Genomic DNA, 12,519 nt, shown 5'->3' with positions numbered 1-12,519 from the left:
ACCCCCTAAGGACACTTTTTAGATTTTTTTCCCATTTGTTTTTCTCTGTCATAAAAATTTAAGACCATAGATACACTATGCCTGTTTATGTATTGTTGGTTTTTAAGGGCAATGATAACTACTATATCTAAGATTTTTTACCTGTCTTCACCTCAAACAATTTTCACTACCTCGGGGCAATATTGCTTCCATTGAGAGTGTATACCTCAGATAGTATAAGAAATATATGTTGAAATGAAAGCAGACATAAATCAACTCCTGGGGTTAAAAATGTCCCTATGCTATAAACTAACAGTTCTCATACTTGAGTGTACTACTGAGAGAGTTTGTTAAAACACTATTTGCAGGGCCCTACTCCCAGAGTTCCTCATTCACTAGGTCTGCACTGGGGCTGAGAGCTTGTATTTCTCACAGGTTTCCAAGTGATGCTGATGCTGCTTAGGAGTTTGCATTTTGAGAACCACTGCTGTCAGAGAAAAAAAAAAAAAACCTAAATATTATGTTTGAAATACTCTCCTGTTATAGTAAATAAAGTTTCTTAAAGGTTTAAATAGGTTGTTAAAAGTCATGGCTAAATCTCTTCCTTTAAGACATTGAAACATTTTGCTAGTGAATACATAGTGGTATGGCAGATCCTTGGACAGAGTGGAGTTTATTGTCTCTCCGCCCAGTGACTTCATACATAAAAGATTCTTGTAAAATTTCAGACCAAGAGGGCCTTCCTAGAGACTTTCTACTTTAATTCAAGACTAACAACCTTTTTTGTACATGTAATAGATATGGTTCCCCTTTACCTCCCTAAATGAACTAGTTATTATCTCTCAAAGAAGATTTAGAGGAGATTGTGTGAATAAATGCAAAATTTCAGGGTTTCTTCAAAATGGTTTGAACTCTAGGAATGCCAACAAATGATTAGAGATCACAAGTTATTTGATCTGCCTTGACGGAACTAGAGAAAGATGAATTCTAAGGTAAGAGATGTAGAGAAACATAAAGTGAGTCACAATATTTTCTTCATTTGAATTCTGTCAATGGTAAATGCCATAAAGTCTAAATTAAATTTGCTTAATCTAGATAAGGTTCATCCACCATTTGTAGGGTGAGTGCATGATATAAATATGGTTCTTTTTTAAGGATAGTACCCCAAAGAGAGGTGGATTATAGAAGTTAAAATGGAAATATTTTCAAAGTCCAAATACACCTCCAAAGAATACCAAAAAAAAAAAAAAAAAAAAATCACTTCCTATTTGATACTTAACAAGTGCTGTACAACTCAGTCTATCTCAAACTGTGCTTTTGTGCCCAAAAAAGGCAGGCTACAAATTAGCACTGACTTGCCTTTATTACACCCAGGGGTATTTAGCCCAGACTAAAACTGTGGTCTTTTACTTGCATGAACACCTTTAAGACGCAAGACAAAGTGAAATTTTAAAAATAGAGCTTCAAAGCCCAAATAACAAAGAAAACAGAAAGCCCATTTGATTTGGCCACTTCTCTATCTTAAGGATCATGCTATTGATCCATTGCACATAGATTAACTCCGATGCACTACCACTCATTGTCTGAGATAATCTTGTATTTGCCTGCACAGCACTCTACCTGGTTTCTTGGATAACAATACCCAGGAAATGAGGGAGGCTGTGGCGAAGCTCTGGATAAAGAGAGACACTGCTCTTTGTTTCTCAGACCTCACTGTCTTCTCAGCTTTTTCTCCCTCTGCCTTTCATTTCTGTTTGCCAAAGAAAAGAATTAATAGAGTGGAAGTTTTAGATCTGAGCAGGTTTCATTGGCATGGATGCTTTTCCCCCCGACCTATTCTCAGCTAAGTGGCAGGTCACTGGGAGACTGTCTATATGCTAAGTTGCTCTTTTGCTGAAGGCTTTTCTAAGAGGGGAATTATTATTTGCCAACTGCTGAAAAGCAGACATTTTATGTGTCCTTACTTTAGAAACCCTTCAAAGCTGTTTATTCCCATGTTGGGATTGAACAACAGTTTAAAATGACCAGAAAAATAAGTCACACTCTGAAAGCATACAGCAGGTATTCTTCATTGTCCATTCCTATCTTCAGCTTATTTCCAGCTTCCCTCTTCTCTATGCCTGTAAAATGGGCATCAATTCACAGTGTGCTTAAGAGGATAATATATTACTATTTTAAACTGTTTTATTAATCTTTAACATGTTATTATAGCCATATAATTCTACCTGAAATGTAGTTAAGAATTCTCATCAGTTACCCCCAAGTCTCCTCCTTAGTACTCTGTGGACCTACAAGTCTTAAGTGAATAGTTAGGTGAGCAAATAAACACAATTATGTCCATACTCTAAATGCAATTTAAACACCTACAGAAGCTGGAAATGAGTTTTCTCATGCTCAATTACACAAGGCAGAATTTCACATTTTTCAATAATCTAAAGCAAAGTTTCAGTGCTTGTCATTGCACAACAATCAACGGCTCCAGCTTCCTGTCTCTCACACCTTCCAAGTCTCATATCTCATTCTCCCATCAGATTAGTTCACGTAAGATTTAAACTGTCTTCCTCCCCATCCATTTAAAAGAGAACAAATTTTTCATTTTACTCAAAATTCAAGCTTTTAAAAGTTCTTGGATGGAAAGGAGTATTTTCTTTAATACTTTTGTTTGACCTATCTATATGTATTTTTCTGCAATATAAATTTACTATATTCACGGATAAATATTCTTTATATATACACATAAAGTAATACATTCATACCAGTTGATATTTAGATACTTACAGGTTATGTGGATCCTTAAATATTTACATACACACATGTATATAGAATACAATGTATATTCCTATGTGTACACAGTTATTCTTTTGAAATAATTAATATATGGTACTTAATCATTTTCATTTCTTAGTGGGACTTTTCAAACTAAAGTACAGTCAGGTAAATAGCAGGGTCAAATTTATAGTTTCAGCTTGAGATTTTTAGAGATCTTTAAGTTTGTGAACTAATCATCAGCCAGGGATATCTCTTAGGTTCACAGGATCAGAAATTAAGATCATTATTATTTGGAGAGAATAGTAAACTCACATGGGAACATTTTGAAACTCAAATGAGGACCTGAAGTAGGAGCTGATCCTCTATCCTCTTCATCTCAGCCTCCCCTCAGGCCCTTTTCCACCTCCTTCTAAACCAATGCCAAAGCTTCCTAACTGGTGTCCGTCTTGGCTAAATCTTGAAATTTCAATTTTTCTCATGACAACTACTCTAGTTATTTTTTATATGCTTAAAACTTATCATGTGACAACTCTATGTAAATAGCTATGCTTATGTTCCAACGTTTGAGGGTAAGGTGAAAACATATATATCACATTATGACTTTTCAAACTGAGTCCACATTTTCCTGGATAATCTACTCCACTGTGTACATAACCTCTTCAGACCATACTGAAAACTTTCTTTTTCACAGAGAATGTCACACTTCATGTCTCCCTGACTGGTCACCTTTGTCTAATGGTAACATTCTGCCATGTTGTCTCCTTTCCCAGCTTAGATGACTTTGTGAACTTCCTGATTTCTTCATTTTGTACATTTTCATAGCAAGCTATGCATTCATTCATCCAGCCCATATGCACTGAGCTCTAGCGAAGAGTTAGATTTATAGGAAAGATAATTTCTGTGCCCTCAAAATGTTTACATTCTAGTGTGAGAAGACAGATAATGGTCAATCAAAAATATGAGAGATAGAATCAAATGGTGATTGTTAGCTATCTTTAATCATATAATCAGAAAGGGCCTTTTCCGGGATAATGCATTTAAAGTAGTTTCAGAGTAAGTAGGAGGCAAAACTGCAGAAGGCAAGGGAAGAACGTCTTGGGTGGGGATGAAAAGGAAGCAAATAAAATGGTCCCAAAATATTTGTTTTAGGAGCAAAAGGAAAGCCTAACTGAAGAGTAGAAAACAAGAATAGTAGACAAGTTGGATGGGAAGACATTTTCCAAGTCATGTAGGACTTTATAAGCTATGTAGTCTATGGATGAAAATTTTAATTTATTCTAATTGAAATAGTAAGCCACTGGATGGTTTAATATGTTGGGGAGTGGCTTATATATTCAGTTCCATGCCTTCAAAAGGTTATTCTGGCTTTTGTGTAAAACCAGTAGATAATTGACTATGGAGAAGAGCAAAGAAACTGGGTAGAAAGCCATTTCAGTAGTCCAGATGGCCGGTGGTAGTAGTTTGGGTGAGAGTTATATAGTAATGTACATGGTAAGTACTGAACAGATTCTAGATATACTTTATAAATAGGTTGATAAGACTTGGTGATGGTGGAGGAGCAGTGAGAGAAAGCATCTAATAATGAGTCCCAGCAGTAGGGTAGATGGCAGTAGCACATACTAAGTTAATAAAGACAGGGAAAAAAAACAGCTTTGGGAGTGAAATTTAAGAGTTTTGAATTAGACGTATTGATTTTGGATACTATCCTTTATATCCAAAAGGAAGTGCTGTGTATTCATTGAACATGCTAGTTTAATTTTCAAAGAAACGATTGAATTGGAAAATATTTTTGAGGACTCAACATTACAGAAACATAATTTAAGTTTATGGAGTTAGATAACCTCATTTAAGCATAGACTATGTATAGGGAAAAAGGCCAAAGCCTAAGCCTAGATAGGACACTCTAAGATTAAGCTGCTAAGCAAAAGAGGAGGCAGAAATGTAGTTTGAGAAGAAAAGAGAGAAAGAATAAAAGCATAAGAGAAACAAACAAAACAGAATACAATGTCTAATATACTTATGGGAAAAATGTATTCCAAGAAGGAGGGAATGGTCAGCTGTGTCAAATGTTGGAACAAATTTGTTTTAATGAGAATAGAAGACTATCACTTATATATGTACAAAGTCATTTGTGACCTCACTAAGAGCTACTTACAGAGTAGTGGATACTTAAGTCAGGTAATAGAGAAAGAATGGGAGGTGAGGAAATGGAGACTATGAGTAGAGGAAACATTTTATTTATTTCACTCTTAGAGGAGACGGAGGCTGAGGTAGAGAGGATGGGAAGAAAATGAACTCAGAGGAGGATTTTTAAAAATATTACACTTAGGCATGTTTTTATAAGTAAGGGAAAAAATCCTGTTTTAAGGGAGGAACATAATAGAAGTGGGTAAGTAGAATTGTAGTCAATATTAGGCCTTGAGTACTAGAAGATGATGAGGATTCATGTCCCATCTGGATGGATTGGCTTTAGACAGAGGCAGCAACATTTGTTTCATTATAATGAGGGAGAAGACAAAGTAATCTAGGTGGAGATGTATGTAAAGTGATGGACCACTTGATGGATAGATAAGGTCATTTTTCTTTTTGTCTACTTTCTTAATGAAAAATGAGATGATGTCATGAGCTGTGAAAGATGGACTAAATAGAGGGCTTTGGATATTTAAGAAGAAAATAGGACATACAATATAGTAGTTTTTTACAATGAGAAATAAATTACTAAGAAAATGTAGTAAGGTTATCTTGACGTGTTGATAAATTCAAATAAAATTAATCCGCAGAGTTGTGTGATCTTCTATAATTCTATTCAGCTTTTAGGTATACACATAGAATTGCAGTTCATTAGATGTAATAAGACTTTTTCAAGTAAGGTTTATACAGCAGAGGACAGAAATGTGAAAGGTATTTACAAGTGTGTGCTTATATTGTTTGATTACAAAACCTACATAGGTTAAGAATAGCAATATAGATGTGATTGGGATGGCAGGAAGTGGAAAAGTTATATTTGAGTGGCTGAATGTAAAGGACTAGAGTAAATGATCTGGAATGAGAGAGCTGATGGTCAGAAAGTAAGATACTAGGATTTCATATTTCATAGGTATTGGTGATAGGTCAAGATTTTAACAGTGGGAGTGAATGACTCATATGGATGGAAAGCTCATTGGAAATGAAGAGGCCAAAGAATTGAGAAACTAGAATTTTGGATACATAAGTGGATTTGGGTTGTCTTTGAGGTTAAAAATGAACTATATGAGTAGGCAGCTTGAAATCAGGTTTTTGGAGAAACATACTTATTGATTCTGGCATGTTTATTTTGCCATTTATATTCTACTTGCTTCCCCCCACCTTTTTTTTTTTTTTTTTTGATCTACATTATTAAGCAGTGACATCTCAGTGATTAAGCACCTCCTTCTGAAGTTATCTTAAAAGATGAAGGACAATACTTAGTTTATGTAAAACAAAACAAATGAACAAACAAAAACCTATGATACTTAGTAATAATTAAGAGTGAATGAATGATACTTAGCATTTTAGAGATCGAAGGAGAAGGAACATACATTTTAGTATATTTATTTTATTTATTTTATTTTTAAAGATTTTATTTATTTATTCATAGAGACACACACAGAGAGAGAGAGAGAGAGGCAGAGACACAGGCAGAGGGAGAAGCAGGCTCCATGCAGGGAGCCCGATGTGGGACTCGATCCCGGGTCTCCAGGATCACAACCCGGGCTGCAGGCGGCGCTAAACCGCTGTGCCACAGGGGCTGCCTATATTTATTTTATAGACAAAATTATCAATACCTGTAAGATAAATTACTTAGGCTTTTAATGTATTAAATGAGATTAGATCCAGATACTAAGACCAATGTGTTTTTTAGAAGAAAATTCTTAAGTGTATGCTCAGTACTCAAATTTCAACATCATCTAGAGTAGGTAAAGTGACAAGAATAGAGTTTGAATCAAAGTTTTAGTATCACTGATGAGATAAAGCTTATGTGCAAACTGAGAACCAAATATAACTTTGTCCCAACCTTTTAGACTTCACAATTCTGCTGTATTCCTGTCTGCCTCTTTATTTATTTGCAAAGCAAAATTTGCAAAAATATCATATAACTCTGTGATTGCTCTAAGTAAGCTGCAGGCTAGGGAATCTAAGAATTGAAACAAAGACTTATTTTCACAATGGAATATGAAAATCTCTGGCCAGATGTAGTTGCTGGTAGAAGTGATAAAGAAATTGGGCAGATCAGTAAAACATGAGCACAATTTGAGGGCCACAGTAAAATAACTGATGGTGTCAGGACCTAGGGGATTTCACCATGGAAGAACCAAATCCACAGACAGAATATGGATGAATTCTTCTTAAATTCTTATTTAATTATAGAATTACCTACCCCATGATGTTGGTTGCCTTTATGATTGCATTGGTCAGTATCCAAGTACCTACCAGCATCATAGTAAGTTGCAAACTCCCTGTTCAGAATTCCATTTCCAGTGGTTACCGCAAGGTCTTAATTGTTTCTTTAATTGGAAAGATGTCTTAATTAACTCTACTTCTTTCCTTGTATTCTTCAGCTTAAGAGTTCTCAAGTGTCCTCTATACTCTAGAATTTCAAGAGCTGGTCAGTTATCATTAACAAACATTGTTTAGTTTTGCTTTCACGATGAGTTTTTTTCTTTAGTAATGATTCAAGTGGTTTCTGATATGATGAATATAAAATGATAAAATGAAGAGAGATTAAGAGGCAGAGTAGATGAAATGACCTTTGTTTTTCATTTACTTTTTCTTTCCCTCAGGAGTAAATTCTATCCAAGTGTTTCTAGTGAATGTGTGAGTGTGCTGCATATGTACTTGTGTATATATGAATGTGTGTATCTTAAAGAAGAGAAAGACAATGGCATATAAATTTTAGTTAGCCATGGCACTAGATTCAGACTGGTAAAATGAAGCAATTGAAGCAAAATTGTAAGGTCAAGGAATGTTATTTCTGAAAAAGAGAATGGTATCTTAAATAGAAAATATGTATGGTACCTGGAATCAGACATTTAGGTGGTAAATTCTGCATATGCTATTTATTATTATTTTTATTTTCCTTCCATCTAAAAAAAACAAACATGTTATCTTACATATATGTCTGCATAGTAAGTGCTAAATGAATGTCAGTTCCTTTCTTCCATTTCCTGGACTCTAGAGATGCCCTATTATGGAATCAATTGCCCAGTTAAATCAAAATGCCATTTATATATCTATCTATGAATCATGACACCGCAAATATATAAAGTGTACATTATATTAGGCCCATCCCTAAAATACTTAAAATTGGACTGGAAAGGTAAGATATTCATAGAAGTAATAATTATAACTGAAGAAATAATAAGTGCTCTGAAAACCTAATTAGCATTTCAAACAATGCATTTGAAGTGGTAAGATTACTATGTATAAATTCTTGATTGATGAATTTCAAGAAATTTCAAGATTGATGAAAATAAATGCTTAAATTTGTACTTAAAATTCTTAGATAAGGTAGGGGTGGGGGTCATAGTGATTATTTACTTTAATCCTCCCATTTTAAAATGAGAAAATGGAGATTCAGACATATGATGTGATTTGTCCAAGTCATGCAGTTAGTATCAGAGCAATTAAGTGAAGCAAGGCAGAAGCAGAATCTCTATAGAAGTAACATCACCAAATTATATTCAGTGAAAGAATATATATTCTAAGTTCACTTAATTCATTCTTAATTGCTTTAGTATACAAATATACCCCTTTGACCCCTGTAAAATTACTTTCAAACTTAGTCTATCTGATTGTGACATGAACATTAAAGCCATTTAAACAAACAGAGGGTAATGTATTTTGGGTGTTGTATGAGGGAGAACGATTCATCTTTAAAGCTACCTAATGAGATATATTAACTGTTGTCACCCCCTTTGCCTGGGATATTCCATAAATACAAAGTTCAAAGACACGATTAGTAGTTTCAAGAGGAACTTCTAAATTGATGATTACTTTAGAGTAGGAGGAGCACAATGTTTAACATCAAAGTCTGGTGTTATGTGCCTTCAGTTAATCAAATCTTTTTAGAAAAGGGACGAAAAGTAGAAATATTAGATGTATGGATTAAATGTCCTAATTTTTAAAATGTATTAGAAGCCAACTTCTATATTTTTTTGGTTAACAAAAGCTAATCCTGTGTGTTACTAAGGACAAAACAATATAACAATAGGCTTTCTCCAATAAATAGCTTTAGTCCCTAGTAAGCAGCTCTCATGTGGAATACAGAAAGATCTGAGAAGAAACATTTCATTGGTAACTCATTTTTTTTCCCCAGGGACTCCTACATTCCAAGTTCTTCCTCTTTTTGGCCTCTAGGCCCGATCATCATGTCCTGACAAAATAAAGCTCAGTAAAACATACACAAGGAGACAAACCAAAAGATACTCTTAATCATAGGAAACAAACTGAAGGTTGCTGGAGGAGAGTGGGTGGGGAGATGAGGTAACTGAGTGATGGACATTAAGGAGAGGATGTAATGTAATGAGTCCTGGGTGTTATATGCAACTGATGAATCACTGAACTGTACCTCTGAAACTAATAATACACTATATGTTAGTTGAGTGTAAATGAAATAAAATAAAATTTTAAAATTTTAAAAATAAAATTCACACACACACACCAGGGGGATCCCTGGGTGGCTTGGTGGTTTAGCGCCTGCCTTCAGCCCGGGGCGTTGGAGTCCTGGGATGGAGTCCCACATCAGGCTCCCTGCATGGAGCCTGCTTCTCTCTTTGCCTGTGTCTTGCCTGCCTCTCTCTCTCTCTCTCTCTCTCTCTCCTCCCTCTGTGTCTCTCATGAATAAATAAAATCTTTTTTAAAAAAATCACACACACACGTATTAGACACACAAGGAGAATAAAAAGCTTTCCTAAAGCAAGTTTTTAAAAGTATGTCAGTTCCCCATCACACACATGTATACATTTTTAATTTTACCTTTATTTATGATCATATATAATACAAAATGATGTTCAGATGTTATCTAAGAATATGTTTTAGGCCTCTTTTTCAAGCATAGCATGTCAGGTGGAATAAGCTTTGCCTCTCACCTAATGTAGCATCTCTTTCTGAGGTCCTCCTAATGATACTTCAGTACGATTTTTTACTTAAATATATTATGTCTTATTATCACTTGTTATTGAGTCCCTTGGGTTAATCCTATCACTTTAAGTGGATTTGAGCTTCTTAATGACAGATCTTTTACTTTATTTTCCTTCTTATTCTGTGTCCTTCTTAGTCAGGCCTTGGAGATATGGTAGGGTCCTGAGGAGCTTCTTTTTCTCTGAATTGAATAACATAATCTTGCTTTTATCTTTTTAATCCAAAAGACAGATTTAGCTGATGTTTTAGAGAATGGAAGACCATGAATAACATAATACACATTGAGACTAAAATTTATTAAAAAACAAAAAAAAATGATGTACGCTTTTATTTTATGGATGGCTTGACGTATGAAAGGGAGTTGGATAGAATTTGGCAGAGCTCTCCTTCCTTGGTTCATAGACTCCTTGCTTGACTTGATGTTTTCCTATATGTATGAGTCTTACTATTCTGAATAAATTTTATGTTCCCCCATCTAAGAAGTTAGTACTGTTGTAGTTCATAATCTATCCAAAAAGCTGTAAATGCCATTGTCAATTACTATTTCCTTCTCAACTCCAAGTTATACTGGAAAAGAAATGACTCCACAATACAAATTTTATATCTATTTCAGGTAGCTCATAACAAACCTGTTACTGAATCTTCTGATTGCAACCAGAAAATGTACAGAACACCTTGGAATAGAAATTCATCTGATCTTAGAACTAGAAACTATTTTGGAGTACTTAATTTTACAGAAGAGGAAAGGATAACCCAGAAATGGAAGATGAGTTGACCAAGGGCACACAGTCAATCCTTCAAAATGTCAGTGGTTGTATTAGTAATTGTGTAGATTCAGTTGAGTAGCCCTACAACAGTGGCTTTCAACCAGGGCGATTTTGCCCGTCATTTGACAATGGAGAGACAATTTTTGGCTTTCACAAATTGGGGACAGGGCCCTACTGGCAACTAGTTTGATAGAAGCCAAGGATATTCATAAACATCCCGTAATACACAGAACAGACCCCTACAATAAAGAAATATAAGGCCCAGAATATCAAGTGTTAGGATTAAAAATCCCATAATTACTAAAAACGGAGAAAACCCCTGAATCTTGTGTGATTTATATGATCTGTCTCTCTTAAACTAACTTCTGTGCTTCCTTATTCTGTACCTGTGGCCATGTACATGTCTATCAACTACCATTGTTCTACAATTCATTCTCACACTATTTAGATTGGGAGCAGTGTTAAAGGATGGGGTTTACTTCTGGGAAGAACAAGCTTAAGCTTCATGACCATATACAAATTTTGTTACTTAAAGGTGGTTCAAAGAATCCCCAAATCTTGTTCATAACTCTGTTCTTTCTTAGAAATCATGCACTAGGAAGTCAACTCAGTTTAGAAACATTTTGGGAATATTAAGGAATTTTACTATTAACATAAAGCACCAATAAACAATAAAATCAAAATGCTTGCCTCAGGCTTCATTCTGAACTGTTCCATTTTCTAAGCCTTTATATATTCAGCCTCCATAGCATCTCAGTGTTGTTGTTGAGGGTACCATTTGTTGCTAAGTAGCAATTCTAGACTCTTAATAAAATTGATATCTAATGGTTCATAAAACCAAAACACAGGTACCTTAAGACCGTAGGCATTGGGGTCCAAATTAAATATAAACAATTTTTTTTCTTTTTCGTAAGATATTGGTATTACTAGTCCTATAGCTGTATTTACATTTGATGTAGGAAGTGCAGATTTAAGATGAGCTTTACATTCTCCAGTTTAATAAGCCTTGTGAGGATCCTTATCACTTCCATACTTTGTCTTTTTTTCATTTCTCCCTATCCCTTTTAGATGCATTAATGTTCTTGGTTCTCTCCTTCTAACCAATCCTGCCCTTAGGAGAGGATCTCTTTTAATATAATCTGGTTTGTTATTATTCCTAAGGATATATGTATTTTGATTGATGAATATGAAGCAGATAAAGAAAATTTTTGAAGGACAGTTAGTAGGCTATCTTCTCTATAGACTTAGTCAAGCCAATCTCATTGTCAGAGGTTAGTTTTGGGAGAGTTATGGAGGAGAAGATTTCATAGGTATGGTGAGACTAGATTATGGATTCTAGGCAGAGGAAATTAAGCTTTGAAAGTAGTAAGTGGAAGGGGCATGACTAAGGCAGCATGTTGTAAAGTTGGATGAACTGGGTCATGACAAGTAGAATTGGGTAAGGAAGAAATAATAAACAGAGCAACCATGTTTGTCTCTCTATTTCCTTACTATATTCTATATTCTCTCCAAAAGCTCTTTCTCTCCCTTTCTTCCACTTTCAATATTTTTCTCTTAAATCTCCTCTACTTCTAGACCTGTACTGTGAAGTAGATATTCATTGATGCTTGTTTGATTGGCTGGTTATGTCTTCTTGTTTCACCTCCATTTCAACATTAGGCTACCTAGCAACAAAAGAACAGCTGCATTTACATAAGGTGATCCTGGACTATTCTGAGACACTGTAATTGGATTACCTCTCCAAATTATTGCTGTCATCAGTAAACATAAAACAGGTAGACCAAAATCCAAATTCACATGTCTGTCCTGGAAGTCAACAGTCAGAGCTAATATAAGGAGGAAGCAG

At 34.9% G+C, this 12,519-nt stretch overlaps 1 long non-coding RNA gene across 4 annotated transcripts in view; it reads left to right on the top strand.

The window, feature by feature from the left end:
- LOC144315674 (uncharacterized) overlaps positions 1-12,519 on the top strand; it is a 309,221-nt gene that overhangs the window by 21,547 nt on the left and 275,155 nt on the right. The gene's annotated exons all lie outside the window — the stretch shown is intronic.

Source organism: Canis aureus, chromosome 6 (assembly GCF_053574225.1).
Source record: "Canis aureus isolate CA01 chromosome 6, VMU_Caureus_v.1.0, whole genome shotgun sequence".
NCBI classification, from domain to species: domain Eukaryota; kingdom Metazoa; phylum Chordata; class Mammalia; order Carnivora; family Canidae; genus Canis; species Canis aureus.
This window is presented reverse-complemented; position numbering and strand designations above follow the sequence as displayed.